The 21,605-nt window shown below is 40.4% G+C and overlaps 1 protein-coding gene across 4 annotated transcripts in view; it reads left to right on the top strand.

Annotated features, from left to right (window-relative positions):
* Window positions 1-1,806: 1,806 nt before the first annotated feature.
* Mub (poly(rC)-binding protein mub) overlaps window positions 1,807-21,605 on the top strand; it is a 183,227-nt gene continuing 163,428 nt past the window's right edge. Inside the window, exon 1 of one of the 4 annotated variants that reach the window (XM_076774530.1) lies at window positions 1,807-1,859. The gene's annotated coding sequence lies outside the window, so the exon portion shown is untranslated. The remainder of the gene's footprint in view (window positions 1,860-21,605) is intronic. The other 3 variants (XM_076774535.1, XM_076774540.1, XM_076774539.1) reach the window with 3 other exon arrangements.

Genomic DNA, 21,605 nt, shown 5'->3' on the forward strand with positions numbered 1-21,605 from the left:
TATTTCGAGCTTAGCACTTTAGTAAAAAATTGTGAACTATGATAGGAAGTCTTGATTGCTACGGTTGTCAGAAAGTTGTCCACTTTGATCAATGTATCGAGTAAAAAACAATGAAAAGCCATCGAGCCGGAGAAAAAAAAACACCAAAATTGCTTTCATCCTCAGTTTTCTTTGCCACGTTTCCTTTAACCAGGGACTGATCTTTCTTTCTTTGTACAATATGAACCTGCTCCATTACCCTCGTCGGGACGATAGAGAATCCGAAACGGAAGGAACACGCGGAAATTACTAACTTGTCGGAAAAAGCAGCGACCCGTGGGAGAAGGAAGGGATGGTTAGACGTTTCATGGATGCTTTTTGGAATGCAATTCCTTTCTCTGCATGAACGTTGCGAGTAGCGCTGGTATTTCCCGTGGGGAACTTCAGATTGGAGATTACGATGCAGTTATCTTCCTTTAATCCGATGACCCCTTTCCCTTCGCGATTATATATACGCACGTTGGTCCTGTAGTTCCTCGTTACCACTATACCTCTCGGGGTTCATTCGTGCTTGTTAAGCCTCCGCGACCCGTGGTATTGTCCGTCGCTCGATCAGAATTTCTCGATCATCGTGGTCGCGATACGATGGAAACTGCGAGGATTTTTAGCGTTTCTCTATGGGAAATGGAACGATACGGCGCGAAGTGCAAACTAATTCGCTGGCGGAATTGGTCTGCTGGAAAATTTATATGTTCGAAGAAAATACGCGTTAATTTTGGTCTGACATTCGAGATTACAAGGATGAAATGGCTCCCTCTTTTTAAAAAATTACTGTATTTTTAAATTATGATAATAAGAGACAAGGACTCTGCGGCAAGAGAAATTTAAATTTCTTTTTTAAACACCCTGTGGAACATTTTGTTCGATCGATATAATGTCAGTAAATAAATTGTCAATAAATAAAACGCATAGTCGTTTGAGTATTACCTGAAATATATTTTGCCATGTCTCTGACCGACTGAAGCGATGTCAGGTTGACGTGATTGGGGGTGATATTAACGATCGACCGTAGAAACGAAGTTAGAAATACGCTTTCGACGACGGCATACATAAATATAAATCCACGGGACGAGTAGGAGCACAGACATGAATACCGATAATAACGCGCAACCATCGACAATGCTCGTACGTACACACGTTGTGTGCATACGTACGCTCGCGGGCGAACAATAAGTGAAAATTCCAGAGCCGATAATGTCATCTGAGCCTCAATGCCGGGATCCAACGGTGTCCGTACACCGCAGACAAACATTTACATACACGCGAATGAATGCAAGCGCATCCAGCGATTTCGTGTATCCCATTATCGGAATATGAAAAATTCAGAGACTTCGTCGGGGGCTACGGAGTCTTATTTATATAGCGTCGGATACGTTTGGGCAACTCTGATACATGTGTAAACCGTGCAACAAATCCAATGCATTGCGTTCTAAAAATTAACAGAGACGAATACGTCGCATTACCGAAATATTATTCCAATCCAATTAAAGTATGGAACGAATAAAATTGTATATAATTTTTTTTTTTAATAGAGAAGGTAGAGGAAATATTTATTTGAAAATATTTATCTTTATTCATGGTCCGATTTTGCTGAAAATTTAATCAGATCTTGTGGCGAGGATATAGAACTTAGATATAAATTTTCGATGAAATCCATTCAGCCGTTTATATATAATCTTGTTAATAGGTTCCTAGGTCACGAGACATTGGCACTACCGACAATCGTCACTCCACTCTGCACTAGCGCAAGGTAGATGCGCGGAAGACTATTCATCGTCCATTCTTACACGATGCAGGGTCGTCGCAGGTGTTTTTGCTATGTGAGTAAATTAAAAATCCATTACTCTAACATTTTATTTTATATTTTGCATATAAGGAATACGTGGTGATAGATTGTACAATGTTCAACTTGTTACTAACGAGAACAAAATAAATGAAATTGAACGTAGCAAAGGAATACCGAGGAACCAGTCAAATTGCCCTCGAATGGAATTCAGAGTCAACGATTTGTCAAGATTTCGTATCGTATAAACTGATGATTAATAGTATTACTACTTGGAAAACGCGTTTATAGGCGAAAAGAAGGATTTCTCTCACATCGTAAACATAAATCACAGGCAATCTTTATAGCTTTGTGCAGTGCGGTATTTCTGGACAGTGTTTCTCAATCTTCTTTACTCGTAGCCTCCTTCATTCGTAATTGTTGTTCGCTGGTAAAAATAATACTATATAACAGAGTACATTAATATGAAATGTAAAATAATTATGCTATAATATTTGCCAGTGTTTAGTGGGAAGACCTCTTTTTACAGTGTCAAAATAGATACAAGTTTCTGATAATATAGTGCAATATCGTCAAAGTTCATGACCTCGAAGTACAAAAGTGGGTGATTTATATCTCTCTCTATATATATTCGATTCTTCCTTCGAGATAAATAAAAATTAATATGTCCAGGAAGTATTTTGTCCATTCCTACAAGTGAAATACTTTCACCAGATCTTACCCTTGACAAATGTTTGCGGGACGTTGATTAATGGTTTCCAGCGTTCAACTGACCCGATCATTTATCAATATTCTCGGCGGAATGGAGCTTTTAATTTCAAATGTTTGAAATGTTCTGCACCAAAATTCTTGAAACCAAAATTTTGCCATTCGAATATTCAATCTTTGCATCAATTAAGATTGACAGATTATTGAACGTTGACGTAACGATTCGTCATTACCAAACGATGACCACTTCAATCGCACTTAAACAGGTATTTAAACCATGCATATTAAATTCATAAGACTTTAATCCTTATCATTCGCTTTTCGAAATTTGGCTTCTCTCAGTTTCTATTAAAGAACCCTCAATTTTCGTTCGAAAATTCCAAGCAGCTCTCTTAAACGACCCCAGTAGTGAAACATGCTAGGGTTAAAGAGCCTGTCCTTTTCGTTTCTCAATCTATCAGCGACAACGATTTCCCGGCAATTAGGAGACTCGATCGACGCGAGAGAAAGGTCTATTAATGTCGTTCGATGGCCCCAGTTGGCCGAGAGATGGCGATCTCGATTTGTCCTGTGGTCCCTCGCGATTGGTCGGTGATTTTTCTGGCACTGAATCTAAAATCATTCTCTTTGCCTCTACGCCCCCCACCCCTCTCTGTCCCCGACACCTCAAAGAGGAACAGCATTCGAAGTGTATTGTATTCGTCTCGCGCGTTTGCACCTTCCTCGCCATCTTCTCTTCCGTTTCGTTTAAGCCCCTGTACGGTATTCTAATCTTAGCCCGTCTTTCTCGGTCTCTTTCTTTTTCCCCGTTAGCCAGCCCCGTAGCCCCTTCCCGCCCGTCTCTTTCAAACCTCATCGCGGACCTGGAGTTACCCGGTCGCTGTCTTGCCACGTCGTCGGTTTCCATCCTCGATCTTTTCGATCCTCAGGGGCAACAGCGTCCCGTGTACGCGCGTTCGAAACTCCCGTCACGACCGGTCGAGCAAATTCGCGAACGGCCTACCCCGTCTGATCGGCTGAAAAAGTGACGTACTTCTTTGGCTATTTACCCACCAACCGTCCGCTACGGCCAGGTCTCCATCCCTTTTCCGTCGCAGAACCGCGGTGTTAGTGTCGTGTCATAGTGAAGCTGAGAAGTGACACGGTCCTCCGGTGTAACGACCTTCTCCTGTTGTACACGCCAGAGGAAAACGGCCAAGACTCGGGCTTCTGCCGCTTGTTGACCGAGTGTCTTCAAGCTGGAGCTGGCAAAGAGGGCTTTCGGCCTGAGGGGGTGAGTACTCCTTTCGCTTCTGCTTCTTCTTCGTCTTTTGTCCTCCTTTTTCCGCGATTCTGTTCCTTCTGTTTTCTATTTCTCTACTTATCCCACCCGTCGTCCCGTCTTAATTTTTTGCTTCTCGAAGATAAGGGAACCGAGGCTTCCTCGATCCCGATTTCGCGCGGGCCGCTCGTACAACGAAACGTAATTTAATCCTTGTACGTAACAGTCTATAGAAATTGGGGGTTTGCTTTGTTAAATCGTCTTCAGTTTTTACAAATTCCATGTTTTTATTTAGCCAATCGACAGTAGGACTTTATATCTTTCAGTCAAATTGCTTCTACGATAAACCTAACCAATGGACATAAATATCCCAAGAATTCATGCTGTGAACGCCCATAGGCGTCCGTCGAACGTACCAAGCGAATACGACTACAGGCTTTCCGCACGTTCCAATTTCAAACACCTTCCAGCTCCAAACGGAACGCAGTTTAGTCCCCCCTCGCTTGTCGTTTTTCATCCCTGTGTCGCACAGTCTACTCGACGTCTAAATAAGAGGATAAAGCCGTGACGGTATTCGCGAATAAGGCAAAAAACGCGACTGGTAGCGGCTTAAAGTATCGCCTTCGCCGCCGTAGGCGTCAAAAGAAGAAGGGACTTAGACTTGCGCTGCTTGTTGACCGAGTATCTTGAAGACGCTGCCGCTGCCGGTGAAAAGCCCTTTCGGGACGCAAATACTCCTTCTTGCTCCCCTGGTTCTACTCTTATCGCCTCCTATCCACTTTGATTTCTTACGTCTCGTAAATTCCCGTGACCGTTCCGCAATATTTATCGTTCCTCTTAGTTTCCTCGATTGCCGCCCCACACGTCCTTCTTTCGCCGATTGTCGTACCATTTGCGCCGATAATCAGTTCTCCAAACCTTTCACCACACCTTAATCGACGTTCAATTAGTATTTTAACCCTCTATTGCGCAGGGCAGTCGTGGAATTCGTGGAAAGTTCACCGAAATTTGCGTCTACTATATAGCTCTGCAAATTCTGCAGCATTAATTAAATTATCAGCTAACTAAAATTAGTTTCACTTCTGATTTCATATTTTGGTCGACAGAACGTTGCCTTCGATCGCAGAGTTATTCGAAAGCTCCGGAGGTTTGTCATTTTCATTGGAAACATTTTTTTTTGTCGAATATCGATGTTGAAAAATTGGATTTTGGCTATGAAACGTCGCGTTTTGAACTATTGTACAACGCGTTGACTTCGAGGACGACGATAGGTGGGGAGAGGGAGGGGGGCACAGCGACAATGAAAAATCGTCAGAGTTCCAGGCGGTCGTTCGATCTGACAGACAGCACTACATTTTGGCAATTCACCCCAGCAGGTGAATAACGTTCTTGGCAATGCAGTGCAAAGCAATGTCGACGGCAATTTGATTGGTCTCCTAAACGTATGCGCGTACATGCGACTCGGTGACCTGTTTCTGACGTCTGTTTCACGCGGTATTGTCGACGTCGTTTAAGCGAAAACGCGTTATACACGTATGAGCAAAGTCGAGGCGAAACAAGGCGCGAACAGCTGGCAGAGTGCTTGGCTCCTTGTTCGCGAGGAATAGTGCAAACTGCCAGACTTCAGTTTTGATATAACTTTGCGCAAATGGACATTGGACCAACCTAAGAACTATACAATGTTTCATTGTTGCTTATCGACGTTAACCTTTGGACCGGTGTACTTGGACGTGAGGTATTGTTCAAGATGCTCGAGATGCTTTATTTTATTCATTCGCGCGAAGGCAAGTTTAAAACTGTTCGTAGAAATGAAAAATATTCGTCGTGCGTAACGAGGCAACAAGTTTCATTTATCGTAAGTAAATTTCACTTTAAGAATAGGGCATTTGCTGGGGCAAATCTTTATCCGATCGACGAACAAAGAATACCGAATAAAATTCATTTATTCGTTATTCTCGGATTCTAAATAATTTGCTTTTCCCGCGAATAAATTTTGTCTGAGCAGGAAGATTGCGTTCGTTCGTTCGACCGAACTTTTTAGTTTGTAAATAACGATAGAAGGAAGTTGTTCGTATTGCGCGGAATGAAATGTAAAGTTACGAACGAGGTACGAAGGAATAAATTTCTACCTTGATAGAACTTTGCACAGAAAATATTTTCGTTTTCAGTATTAATTCCTCAATTTAATTACATTACAAATTAACGAGCAACAGAACAAAAAATTGTGATTATCGCGTTATTTCCGAGATTGATAATAATATAACTGAATTTAAAATTTTTAAATTTTACGGTACGAAATTGTGACGGAATAAAATGTTACTAACGATGCTAAATTTAATAATACTGAAATGATTTTTGTATTTTGTTTAAAATACAATACACATTTTTGCTACAAATTATTTTATAAATGAAATTCTAAGACTTTATTCTTGAAGGACATAGTCAGTATGCATGTAACTTCATATCATTATTTTTGACCAAAGGATTAGCAGGTATAAGCTTAAAAGACATTTAGGGTCACTAACCATGAATTAATACTACACATAACCTATTTATATTTGACCTCATAAAAACGTCTCCTGAGGAATGTGTGCCACTAATTATAAAAGTAGCTCGACTGAAAAGTCTAAAAAAGAAAGTGTTCCTTCACTACATGAGAATCATAATATACAAAACTATGTTTAGGTGCTGAAAAATATTTTAAAGGATTAAAACTATCCGTTGGAGAAATTAAGGTTTCTATTTTATATTTATATTTCTTTAAATTTATACAAGTATTGCTTATTCTTCGAATAGAACTTGTGAATTAATTTCGAATTTATCAAATAATCTTCTACGATTATTGCACGGTTGGCTTCCTAGCGAAACAGCCACGCTAAGTTAATTATTAAATGCATCAACGTGTCCGTCGTGCTTCGCAGTTTATCATGCCGCTTAGTTGCTATAGTATAGCGTGGACAAAATCTCTCCAGTCAACGGTCCACGAAAATGCTGAAAGGTTATAGTCGATCGAAAGCTTTTGCAGTGGCAATTACGTTACGGAGCCATTTAGAAGCACTCGAGATTTCGAAGGTAAAAAATCATAAGGTCTCTATTATATGCAAAAAAAAATAGATTATTTCAAATTTCGATTATTTACAATTGGACATTTTTTGTATGTTGTAACTAGATTAGATAACTCGGTTATTTTAAGTCAGGTTTTTATCATTCTGATAATTCAATGGTGAATATTCACCATTAGAATTCTATAATTCTTTCTACCTGGAACTCGGAAGAAAAAATCTGTTCTGTCAATATTTTAGTCCCCTTTAAGGAATATTGAAGATAACGCTATAGATGTATCGGTTGTATTATTCAATTGAAGTCACGTGTCTCAGTGACATTAAATTACCGTCAGGTTTATATAAGAACCGTAAATTAGAGTTATGTAACAACTTTTAGTAAGAATGCATGCATCGTTACATGTATCTTTTGCATATCATTATAATGTAGATCGATTACGATATAGTAGAACGTCCTAATAAGATTGTGAGCTTCTTCAAACAAACTACCACTCTATTTCAACAAATGATGCCACTGATACTGTGATGACCTTCTTTAAAGTTTGACCACCTATTTTTGAAGCATCCTGTACAAATAAAAATAATTATTTACGCGTTAAAAAGAAAAAAAAAACAAAAAATTGTCAAATATCCGAATAGTTCCAGAGTCAGATACAAGTGCAAGCGAGATTCGTGCGCGACGACCAAGTCAACGCACCCCCTCCTGTGCCACCGACTCGATGTTTCCCTTTTACGCGACAAGATCGATTCTCGAGTCGCTCGATAATCGAAAGTTCTCGATAGACCCGTGCCTTTCCAACATTTACGGCCACGCCGCGGGAAGATGAAGCGACTGTACGTGAATCGGCGGTGTATAGAGCAGAACGCGATGAAGAGAGGGCGGGAGGGGGCTGAGAAGGACCGAGAGAGACGGCCCAGGATGGGTTGCAGAGGGCGGAAGGGACGTATTGCAGGGCCTGGCAGGCACGACGATGCATTTAATAATTAACTCGCTGGATACACGACGATGGATGTCTGACGGGGTTTCGCCCGGGGGGCCTTCGGCGCGTGCAGGGGTCCGGGTAAGGGGGGAGGGGGTGGTTTGTTGCAGGAATATAGCGCTGGAAGGGCGAAGCGAAGTAGGAGGAGGTCAGAGGAGAATGGTGGTCTGGAGGAAAGTGGGGTGGGTTGGCGATGGGGATGAGGGAAAGGGGTAGGTGCTTGGGGTAGGTAGGAAGGTTGGCAGCCGGAATGGCTCTCGTGGATGCTGCGCGACGATCAATACACCACGTGATGCCACGCGTCACGTCCCTCTCTCCCTCCTTCTCGCTCTCTGTCTGTCACTTCGTTCTCTTTTTCTCCTTTGCTTGTTCCTTCTTTTTCAGTCTCTATTATAGTCTGTCTGTTCCCTCTTTGTTTCTCTCTCTCTCTTTCTGCTCTCGTTTCCACTTGTTCTCTTACTCCATCTTGATCTCCTTCCCCCTCGTCGGCCCCTCTCGCCTTTCTTCCGCCCGGCACTCTTCTCTTTGTCACGTTTCTCTGCCTCTCTTCTCCGTATACCTCTCATTTTTTCTTCCTAATTGTACTCGCGGTTTCTTTTTCCCTTCGTTATTGTCTCTACTTTTTCTTACCCTATTTAATTTAATCGTCTCACGCCGTCTTCCTCTTCCGTCTTGTCTCGTCGTACGTCCTTAAACCCTTTCCCTCCCCAATTCCGCGAACGATTTTATTTCCCTTCGACCTCCATCTTACCTTCCTGCGAGTCTTTTGCGGTTGACGCGTCTCTCGTTTTCTCTCGTTTTCATTCCGCGATCTCTTTCAACTCTCGAACGTTAGCTATGTTTACCTCCTGCGCGCTCGCGATTCTCCTTCTCCTCTTCGCTAACCCCACCACCATCGCCATCAGGCGGTTACAACCCCTGTAATTCATCCGAGCCTCCCGACGTAACGACGCGCTCGAAGATGACGGCGCGTCGTTTTATTTTCGTTTCGTTTTTTTTCTGCTCATTTTATTTTCGTTTCTCCCGTGCGGAAAATCACTTTTCCTGAAAATTCGCGCCGATCCACAATGGGCCAGACGCGCGTTGCCCGGTAGATAATAGGCACACGTCACAGTACTAAACATTTTCAAGGAAATACAATATTTGAAAAAATAATTTTCTTCCGAATTTCGACACAGAATTGTTATTATTTTGACGGGTAATTAAATTGAATGGAAAACCAAATTACATCTGTCGAGCATTAATTAGTTACGACAGAATGCAAGAAAAATGTAACATATCTAAAAAAGATTTGAGAAATGCTAACGCAAGAGACACGAAGATTTTATCTGCGTTACATTGGTATTAATTTCCACGTATCCTATTTTTCTTCTAATGATATAATTTATCTCGCGTTACGTGACCTGAAATACAGTTTCCAGGTCTGAAAAATTTCTGAAAACTGGGTAAAAACATTTTACATCGTTTAATCGATACTTGCCCAATTATTATTATTATTAATGAAATGTATTATTGATGTTCAATTTGTCTGAAGTATTACAAAGAACAGAGGGTAAGACAAATCTTTTGATTTTCTCGATTTTTTTATTATTCCGTCCCTTCGTTTTGTCCCCACGTTATCGACCGAGGCATTCCATTTCGTTCGTGTTTTCAATGGGCGCGTGTCGTGACGAGTGCGCGATTCGTATTTCGCGCGAGACAAACGACACCGATCGCCCCGCGGCGATTGCCGCGCTTTCACATATCTTGTCGCACAAAGTCCCTAGATATACAAAGCACCGACATAGATTAAGAGGGGAACCCCGTGCGATGCGTTGAAAAGTAGGCGGTTTTTTGGATTTTTTTGTTGAAGAAACTATGCACTCGATCCTTTTGAAATTGTCAGAGTACCTGCTACACTCATAAGCTAACGAAAACAAATATTTTTTGGCGGAATAATATACTTGAAACAATGCAAAAATAGATCCCTTCTAAAATAGATTAGAACCTTGAGACGAGTAAGTACATTTGCAGTAGTTACTGGTTAAAGTGTAATCGTTTGCCTAACACATCAGGAACTTCGATCACTCTTGCGGAAGAGCAAACTGGAACTTCCAACAGTTGTTTTACGTCATTAGAAGTTCGAGATGATAACGTTGATTTCACAAAATATGCGTTTGCACAAACATTGACAGTCTAGTTACAACAAGTAGGTTGCTTGAAACTGAACGTAGCCTTCGTAAGATCACGTTTATAGTAAATAAGCAAAAAAAAAACTGTTTACATTTGACTGTTAGTCTGTGAGCTACAACGTAATTCTAGACTCCAGCTCAGGTTTCGATGTTCCAGTTGGTGCAGATTGCCTATAATTGGGTCATTTATCGTGTAACGATGGCACGCGATCGAATATCTCGCTTTTCCGCAAGATTCTCGTTTTGTAGCCGTAGGAGGACTTCGGGAAGACAATCTTCGGTAACACGAGGAGGGTACCATTAGTGGTTCCAAAGTCCCGCGCGACTGTAATTATGATGTAACCGGATCCATGCTGTCTTCTGATAAAGAGGAAGAAGCAATAAAGGAATCCAAGGGTGGAAGTTACCGAGATTCACGCTTGTTCGCTGAATTTGTCTCGCTGGAATGAATATTAATCAAAGCAACAGTCAACGGAAGTGCGTTCCTGCGAAAGGAGACGCGACAAGGGGGATACACGTTTGCAGGGAATCCGTAGAGATGATCCAACCGACGCGTTGCATAAATTATTAGAATTTAAATGAATTCACACTTTGCGCTTGTGAATCGAAAAACGAATTTCATATTTCCATTAAATTTAAATTTCTTAATATTTGCAAGACGTATTAATTTTAAGCAAACAATAATTTAGACTCACGAGGTAGATCAAAGACAATGCGTGTATTTTATTTTTTTTCACGTGGTTTATGCCCAAAGGTCCCCGTTTCGTCGCTCAAAAATATTTAACACGCTTATCGAATTCCGTGTAATTCGTGCGCAGACGTATGCGCGTCTCCCGAGGCACAACTTGTCCGATAAAATTTAATTTACGCGAAGTACCCTGGCTAGCAGGCGTTTACCGACATGTGTACGTTATTGAGCTAAAGGGAGGAAATTAAACTCAACACGAAACGCGAAAGATCGTGGAATTTTACGTTTGTTGAAACGTTGTTTGATCGACCTTTAACGCGCCGGTGGATATCGAGAACGTTTCCCGGTTATTTACATTGGTTCGTATCATTTCAGCAACTCCTTGCAAACACCAAAGCTGTCAGACGTGTAGACGAGGTATTAATTCATACTTTTTTCTTTCTCATTTGTATAACGATTTAAATAAATATAATACCTCTCGCGATATTTGACTCAGAGATGTGAAAATAATATTTTTAACATAGTCCAGATTATTCCAGGAAACGTATCCTTGTGCACAGTTAATATATTGTTGTTTTACGTCAGTAGCAGGAAACTATTTTTCCAAGCAAAGGAATTACTCGTTCACGAACGATTTTTTAACTACCCTAAAATTCTATTTGCATCTTAGCTTTGATCGGATGGAGGATTCGATATACGAATAAAAAAAAAAGAGGAAGAAAGAAACTTTCACGTAAAATGAAGTAGCCGACAATTTATCCCGGCTTGTTCGCGCAGTACAAACGCTCTGAAATTGCAAATCCACTCGATTGATCTCGGATGAATATTTAAGCCGCCTACAACTCGCACGGTTCTATTCTCCCCCCTTTATTTTTTTTTACTCTACCCCTAGTAAATCTGGCCGGCGCGTCGCATTCAGATTTTTCCAAGGGGCGAACCTAAAATTTTACGTCGTTCTTTAATTATATCGTACAAACTTTACGATCCGCTTCTATTACAATGCACGCAGTTTATGATAACGGCGATAATAAAGAACAGTCACGACTGCAATTCCGAGTCAAATATCAGTATTGCGACCCAGAAGTGCCCTCCGGTTCTTTGTAACTGTCATTTCATTTCTCTAGTTTATTAGCGATTTAAAACAAGTTCCAGGAATTCTTTTGTTTTCCATGAAGTTTATTATAATAATTATTGAAGTAGGAATCAACTAGTGAACCAGTATAATACACTGAAATGGAAAATATTATCCATCGTTTTTTGAAGTGTTTGAAACTTGACTCAGTGATTGACTCAGATTGACTTGCAGCTTGATTCAGTGATTGACTTAACCCTAGTTAGAATTGCTGAAAAATATTTAATAACTCTATCGTTCTTTTGAGTTTTCCAACGAAACTTTGGGTCATATTTTCGATTACTCAAGATTTTTAAAAAATAACCAAGAAAGCCTGATTTGTAATGGAAAGTTTGAGACGTAAAGGGTGCGTGGAAGGTTTTTGCGTCCTCAGAAGTTGCAGCTGCAAAGGTGGCGAAGGTCTGAATGCACGCGAAGATACGAGCGCACGGGAGCAGTCTATGCACGGTGTGAATGCTGTCGGTGCAGTTGCAGTCTGGTGCGCCGTGTCTGGTCTTGGGTGTAATTGAATAGAGTACCGTCGGTGGCGGCGGAGCAAGAGATTCTCGGGGCGGAACGGTGACAAGAACAGACGGGAAAGGAGGGTGAAAAATGAGAGAGACAACTTCTGACAGTGTAGGCCGGAACAGAGTCGCGCGCACCGCCCGCATTATTGTTCGCGGATAAACCTGCTCTGTTTCGTTCCCGTGAATGCGTTTATTCCCTTCAGATTGCATTCCCCGCGTATCGGTTCTCGGTGAGTTCTTTTTTCGCGAGAAACGCTAGCCGGAAAGCATTTCGCGTACGGCTGCCGTCGACTGTCGCTCCACGAAGAAATCGAACAATTCTGTCGAGAAATATCTCGTCGCATTCGGGGGACTAAAATTCAAAATAATATGATCTCCTGCTTAACCATATCTGATACCTACATTTCCTTTGATTATCTCTACTACTCATTAATCATTATTATTGTTGGTTTAGTGACCATGGTCATTAATCACTGCCACGATTGTATTATATATTTTTGCTTGTATTACATAGCTTTCGTTGTATAGACGTCCGTCGCGTTTGCTATTAATCTTATAACATTATACTAAGTCCTCCAGCTAACCTGAGCATTTTAAGTACCTTGTATATTTAAGTCACAACAGACGACAAAGTAAAAGACGTTATTTGGTCAATGGGGCAAATAATGTGGCATATAAAAACAATTTGTGCATATATTATTTTGCTTTTGAAATCAAATAATGTTTTGCTTTTGCATTTCTTCCATTTTTCAAGAGTTCGTTATAAGTCATTGCATTATAATATTAGCGTTGCAGTTTTAATTCGTGAAACACCGAAATGAATAAATTGAATGTGAAAATTAGTTGCGTTTCGTGGCATTAGTTCGAATTTAATTCGTAGAGACGGGAAGACATTTTATCTAACTCGGTTTGTCGATACTTTTGAGAAAGATTGGAGTTACGATTTTTCTGGATCGAATGATTGCAGTTAGCGGTTAATCTGGTCGATTTCGTTGGAGGAAAAAAAAATGACCGAGGAAACAATATCGGAGAAACGTCTACGACGAAAGCCAGAGTACGTTTATCTTTGGAGCGCCATTGCAGAAGACTCGCTTTGTGCAATGTTCAAGACTGTTCATTGCATTCCTGGAAAATTTGGTTTTCTTTCCCCGTGCACGAGCTTTGTTCGTGACAACCCCGACGTGATAAATTTACAACGTTTCGCGTCCGTAAACGATCCGGGTTGAGAGAAAAGCACGCGTTTGCTTTACCCCTGGATTCGACAATGTAAAGCCCGGTTTAAATGGAGAAATCGACATCTCAGTCCGATATGTTACCGGGGAATAATTGATACTGTAAAAAAATTCGAAAAATATCAGCGATATCCAGGTGGAAATGGATGCACGAATGAGCAAAAAGATACGATTCTTTTATTATCTATTTGTACGAAGAGTCGCACAAAATGAAATAGTGAATCGAAGTTTGACCTTTATGCATTTTATTTTATTCGCGCAACGATGTAGCAGATTTTATGAATTTATTGGAGCTATAAAGTCGACGAATATTGTAAAATGCTCTTTAAAATCTAATAAATTAATTTCTATTTTGTCTCAAGTGGAATATTGAAATACAGAAAAATTCGATGAATAGTCTTCATTCTGCTCAATACTTCCCCTTAACTAAAGATTCAACCTTCCCCCCCCCCCCCTGTCCTCGCGATAGTTGTTAACGCGACATAATGAAGGAAACTCTCATACTGTAATCAATGTTCTGTAATTGATGGGTATCGACGCGATAATCGAATGTAGTTACAAGACCAATCTAGTGATATACTCGATAATACCGATACGTATCTATTCTCAAATGTCGCGTCGATGAATTAAACAGGTATTGAAATAAGTTGTCTTTGATACTAGCAAAACATTCTTCCTGACATTTCTTGCAATACCTGAGTTGCATTCAACACTCGTTGAAAACCGTTGATTCGATTGATATTTAAGATCGTTATACTTAAAGAAACGTTGTATAGAAACGGTCCACGAATTCCATTAAATTGCCAGATGAGATCCACAAGGAAGAAAAGGTTGAGAAACACCCTTTGATTGGTAAATGTTCGAATGATCGTGTTTACGTGTTCCACCTGGTATATGCACGATCTGTTGCTAAATAGCTTCGGCATGCGTCCCAATGGACGAAGTCACTATGAACCAGGAAACATCCGCGATGCACATATAGTCCCACGATGGCCGACACCTGATGCACACGCAGTCGGTGTCGTTATACATGCATTGCTTCTGCGGGGACGTTAATAATCCGCGTCGCGTTGCGTGGAAGCGCTATTTGCATTCCTCGGCCTGAAGTTGGCTGGTTGAGTAATGCGCGATCTGCGTCACTGGAGTACGTATCGATGGAGTAGTTACGCGCCCGACTATTACTGATCCTCATATGGCTATTAATTACGATGTCCTGGACGTTGCACTGGTTTGACATTTGCAGAGTTGGTTGCAACGGGAGCGTAACTTGTTTGTTTACTATGCCGCGGTTACCGTTGCGACGCTTATGCACCTGCAATTAGCGTTATATTTATTTATTTACGCGACATTAGCTCTATGTTTATTTACGGTGCTGCCGGTTATCGTTAACGAATATTATATAATTGCTACGTTAAATTAATTTAAAAAAATTTATTCCGTTTCGTGACCTACGAGGAAGGAAACTAATTTCGAAAATCTTCTTCCCTGATCTTTGAAATATTAATAACTGTTTAAGTGCTTTTAGAAATTTCCTCTGTTTCTCGTTTAATACGAAAGAAACTATAGGTTTCGTAGTCGAAAGTCTTCGAAGTTGAAGGTTCTCGTATCTGGTCAACGCGTTGGGTAACATTTTGGGGTTGTCGACGAATAAAGCATGAGAGCAGTAACACTTACACTCGAGTACTTGTACGGATATATGGTTCTAAAACTGACAAGTGTACTCACTTCATTTGCAAGCAGTGGAGTGTCACGCTATAGCTTACGAACCAAGGTTACACAATTTGTCGAGCAGCCACAGAAGATGAACGCAGTCTGACAAGAACGAAGTGCTAAGGAATACAGTGGAACGTCCATTATTGGATAATAGGGAGACAAAACATTTCCGATAATCGATCAACGAGAAACGAAAATAAGAAAAATGAGTTTGTAATAGGAGAATATGGTTTTCGTTTAATAATATTTGCTCTATAAAAACGTGCACTCTGAGTAGAAACTGACACAATAATGTAGACAACGATGGGCAAAATTATAACAAATGAAATTAAGGCTTGTTTACAAAATAGACTACGGAACATAATCGGACAAAATGATATCTGGTAATTACAAGGTATAACACGATAATTGTAGAGTTTAATAATTCATTATTATGATTTTACAGCAATTGCACAGTAGCCATTAATCACATTACAATTTACCCAGCTCTGTTGCAGGATAATGGTTATTAGAAAACATACTATTTTAGAAATTGTAGGATACTATTCAGCCATATACAGAGTGTCTCCCACAAATTGCAAGCTTTCCCAACGTTATAATACAGATATGTTACACTTGAATCAATGAATGTTATAGTACCTAAATCTAAAATTGTCTATAAATTATTTGATAAGGGATTTACCCCAAGTATGAAGCCGATATTAGATAAGCTTTTGCACAATGATAGAGCTTGTTATATTAAAGCTAGCGATACATGGTTTTAGGTGGTACTGGTTAGTAGTTTACGCGAAATTTAATGTTAAAGTTTCGGTGCAGCGATAATATACTGTAACCGTATGGTTCGATATTGTAGCGTAAGCAACTTTTCCAACGGTAACAGCATGGCGTTAGTCGATAGAGTGCCTGCTTCCCCTGCACATATTACTTTTATGCGTAAGTTTGAATCCCATCGGCTGACTTTCGAGTAAAAATTATACCGACTTTATAAAAATTCTATCAAAGACGCAGACCTAGCTATAACTGAAATCGTGGATCCTCCAATTAGAAGCAAAATTTTGTTAATATTGACGTTTAATTCAAAGAATTTTGAAAGATTCTAATAGTGTTTGCAAGAAACTTTCGATAACTCGAAGAAAATGTTTCTATCTCTTAAGTTTATCCTCTATTATGAAATAATTTTCTTTCAAGTCTTGTCTCGTAGGTGGTAAATGACTTTGGGCCAAAGTTGGGGAGACGTATAGAATTTCTACGAACTGGCATTATTTTCGTGTCTAGAACTCACCTTTACGTCGCTTCCTATATGTCGGGAAACGCAGTGTTCAACGCCTCGCGATTCTGTTTCCGTCGTGCACGTAAATCGAAAACATCGTCGAATGGTTTTTGCAGAAGCATCGTTAGAGAGAAAAAAAAGGAAAATGTTCACGTAAAAGCCGCGGGTGTAGCAGGAAGCATACCAGCTCGCGTCAAAGGATCGCGTAACGTTTCATCGGCGATGTTTGTAGACGGGTGCACGCGTTTCACCAGCATACGGTAAGTTGACTGTGCCGGTTGCCAAAGACAGAGACTCGTGCTTCCAAAGCATTCTCGAACGGCGGCTGTAGCGTAACTCATGCAATATACACCGACACTTACTTTGTACCCCGACTGAATTCGACTCTAGTGCAGACTTCAATTTTCTTCGAATCGCTCCTGGGCAGCAGCAGGCGTCTCGATCGACTCAACTTTTCCTAACATTCTCGATAAACAATCTAGCACAGCGATCGGTAGTTCAAAAAAGGACACCGTACGAGCAGTGAATTTTAAGTGTATTTAGTATATTTAAAAGTAAAAATATATAACAAGTTTTTAATTACTTTCGTACTTTTAAAACGTAATATTTAGAGCGTTCAGAATATTTCTATTTCCAATGCAGACTGTACGTTTCCATTTGTTGATACAATACATGCGATTTATCGCGGAAAAAGTCTTTATTTATAACATTTTCTCTGTTCCACGTGTAATCGTGAATATGAATATTTACCGTTGTACCTTTTTCATTTCGTAACGCAATGTTGCATTCGCGCATACGGAACTGTTTCAACAAACTGTTTTTCACGTGCGCTGCGATTTACCACGCTCAATTTGATGTATATAGCGGGATATAAACGGTGGTTATTTGTTTTTCGTTTCATTTCATGGCAGCGACTGTTACTCTCGGGATCTGTCGACGTTTCGACAGTTTTTTTCCTCCTGTACTCTACTAGCTCACGACATGAATAAATAAACGGTCGTAACAAAATTATGAATTTTCTTGTAAGGAAATCTTTTATCCGCTCTTTTTCAGATAATGATATATAAAGTTAAAAAAAATAGATACTTTTAATATTTGTAAAATTCTTTTCCGTTGTCGATTCGGAGTGTTTATTTCTGGCTTGGAAAATCTGGGAAATATCAGTGGAAAAATTTTGACGTGTTGAACGGGTTTTTGTAAGTCGAATCGACGAAATTCTCTTGAGGACAGGACAATGATTTACGGGATCTGGATTCACGCCTGGGAAACGGGGAAACGCGCGCGCACGCTTGCATTTCGTGGGGTGTGCGAAAAGCACGGCCTCATGAAACATTCATGCGGACACTGCCACCGTGACACCGCTTAAAACTGCGTGCAAAAAATGCACAAACTCGGCGCGAGGGTGATATAGACACGTTCAAACGATTTCGCGGTTACGTGGTTTTCCGCCTTGATTTCACGTGAGCGTCTCTCGAAACGCCCCTTCGTTGTTGCGTCGTATTTCGTTACGCAATCCGACGAACCAACTGCAGTAAACTGTCGAAATTGCGCCACCCCAAATAACGGAACATTCGACCAAACGGCGGATCCAGAGCCAACACACAGTGGTTCAGAATCTGAAAATTCTGTCCAAAATCCTAAACACACACGTAACGGACATCGTTCGAACTAGAGATCTCTATTTCACGTTAAATTACGCGTGTAGTTAATACATCCGTACTCCGTTTAACACAGGTTCCAACGCTGGGCAATAGTTACTTCAAATAACAAATAAATCGATTCTATTTAGTATGTTGCGATTTACAAGTGCGTAAATAAAAATAGTTTCACCCTCAAAGATAAAGGTGGCACCGACCAGATTAAAATTCGCGTGGCTCCGGTGAGTTTCCCTTGTTAGCATAGTCAAAACTCATAGAACGCGGAGCAGAAATCGACCTGAACGTTGAAAAGTTTGGGAATTGGATAATCAGGCGGTAAAATTAACAAAATCGTGCGGCTCATTGTAGCGACGAACCATTTTATTTCCGCCCGATACGATGAAAAAGGAAGTCGAGGATCAAGAATGAGCAGACACCGTCGATCCTGCGAACTGTAGATTTCGAGCGACCAATCTTCCTTAAACCGATAAAAGAGTTTTCTCGCGTTTATGGACGATCAGCCGTTGGAAACGAAGGATCTGTTCCCGTTCATGGCTGGTCTAATAATTCACCGCGAAGTTGGAAAGCACAATGGTACGAACCCAGAAAAACGCGATAAAAAATCGTCCCGCTAATACCGCATCATTCTTCATTACATTAGATCATCCCATAAATTCCTGCCCAATTTTTTGCACGAACTTCCAGCAATATTTAAAATATAGCATTCAATTTTATAGATAATTTCCAGTCATTTTTTCTAGCAAAATCATATTGGTCCATTGAAAACGTTATTCTTGGTCCAAACATTTTCAACCTTCAGGTTGCTCATGACTCATGAAGTAATTTAACTAAAATATGTAGAATATACAGAACAAGAAATTCAGTTTCGAGACCTTCCAATTACGAAACAAATTTCAATCCGTTTGTCCCAATTTCTATTCAGGTTTTCTATAAAAATATGCACTCCCGCTAACGCCCGCGGTCTGATTATAATATGAAATTTCCAAACGCCCGGGGGAAAGTTAAAAATTTAATTTTTTTTTCTGCGCATTTCGTAGTTCGCCGGAACACATCGTTTCGGGGCCAGTGTCTGGTGTTCCCGTTTTTTACCCAGCTCGGTCGCATTGGATTCTATTTTGGAGGATTTTGCGTGCTACGGTTAGCTAGGGCGAAACGAGCTGCCTTATTACCGGCCTACTTAACGTGCCAACTGCGTGCTTACGCGAAAATTCATTTAAATTAATTGCTCCCGTGAACGCGGCCACGCAGCTTTTAATTTCTCCGCTAGATAGTTTCCCGTCTTTCATAACAGAGAGACGTTCGTCGTTAGCGCGTGGCGAATCAAATCCGCCGTTAATGCGTGTCAATTACGTTAATTAATACGATGTGATAATCCGACGCGTTAATTGACTCGTTATCGTTCACCTTTATGTCGAGCATTTGTCTGCGCACGCGCTTCGTTGCACTTTATATCGATAGTGTGATACAGTCGGAACGATATTCGATTGAGAATAGTAACGAATAATAGTGAATGGAATTGATATCGAGTCGATATTACCCGTAATAAATTGTCGGTTCATATTCAATCGTTTTGGCCTCCACGAGAATCAACGTGTGTTAATTATACTAAATGTGTGAGAAAAATAAGAACGACCGAAGTTATAATAATTCCTCGCATAAAAGTGAATGGAAAATGTAGAATACAATTTCTCGATATAAGTTATCGTTTTAGAGAAAATCGAATTCAAACATTCGTGGGGTACGAATCGTTGCACTTTATATCGTTAGTGCGAAGGAATCGAAATAATTGAGTAAATAGAATTGCATAGGTGGACAATTAAGTTATCATGATACTCTAGTCGAGCTATGAAGGCTGACTGAAATGTCTGACTCAATACGACTTATTTTACTTTCCATAATAGGTCTTCTTTTCTTCTTGTAATGCAAGGTGGTTCATGCGTCTGACCATTAATCGTCATTTCTACTTACATCACTGTTTTTTTTAATAATGGCTCTAGTACAATAATATCCATTTATCCTACATGCTATTATTATCAAAGTTGACAGTAAATTATCAAACTATTAATTATTAAAGTATTTATTTATTAAATATTAAGCAATATACAACAAGATTTGTTTTCTTGTTTTTGTATTTATACCTTATAACTTATAATTTTATATTCCAACTAGTGTTTGGAAATGATGATAAATCAAGATGAAATTCTAAAAGGTAGATAGGATACTGGTGAACAAAGGTGTCATTTTTTGAACCGCAACACTATGTGGTTGGAAGAGGAAGTAAAATATTTTGAAGACGATCAAATTTGATATCTACCATTCATTAGGTGGCTATCGTCTAGATGGTTCAATAATTCGTTGAAACAATGCCAGCAAGAAGATGAAAAAAAGTGCAAAAACTACCGTAGACGGCTTTGCAGGGGAACTGATGTATACAGGATGGACAAGTTTATACGTAAAAGGAAAACGTGACGCTGCAACTTTACTTCTAAAAGAAACGACGACTTCTCCATCACGTGCTACCCATATCAAAAATGCTTTTCACTTCGCACCAACCGCGAATGGAAAACTAAACAAAGAAGAACCATCAGCAACATTTTTAGATGGAAAGATGAGTAAACGATCGTGCATTGCTATGCAGTACCGTTTGAATATTATAGGTGGCAAGATACTCCATCACATATTTGCCTCGTTGCAGAGAAGAAGAAGTGTTACAAAACAAGAATAATTTTTGCTGTACATTGACAAGCAAAAAGACGATATTGATTTATATTAACTCCTTCCATAATTGCGTCAGCTCGAATTGTTCGAGTTGACCGCCGCCACCTCGCTAACTATCGCGGTTTCTGCCTCGTTAACTGTCGCGCGTTTATCCCCTCCACCGACGTTTCACTCTCTCGCGCTGTTTCTCGCTGTTTAACCGTATCCTACTCTCTAACTATACGTCACCTGGTCTCATTGTTTCTGCCGTCCTCGAGACGTACTCCCAGAGACTAGTCGTGCCCACGACATTTAGCGAAGCAACTTCGTACAATGGAGACTTAATTTAACTCACGACGTTCACGGACGGTCTTGACCCGTAACATAAACGTTTCGCGACCAGGTCCTCCCATAATACGGGAACTATGCCATTCCGCGCGATCTGATGAACTCCGTCGCCGCAAAATTGCATTACGTTCTAATTATTCCTTGTAACGGCCGGTTTAAGCGGGCCCGTGGACGCATTTCAATTACTTTCAGCGAGCAACCGAAGTTATTAATGTTTTGGAAAATAGATTAATGGCTTGTTTGACGCGCGCCGACAGATTAATTGCACTAACGGAAAGCAAAGTGTATTTTGCGGTCGCGTTTCGCCTGTTACCCCACTGTTTAACTTCCCGTTAGAAAGCCCCGAACACGTAATAC

This window comes from Colletes latitarsis, chromosome 10, assembly GCF_051014445.1.
Source record: "Colletes latitarsis isolate SP2378_abdomen chromosome 10, iyColLati1, whole genome shotgun sequence".
Lineage (NCBI taxonomy): Eukaryota > Metazoa > Arthropoda > Insecta > Hymenoptera > Colletidae > Colletes > Colletes latitarsis.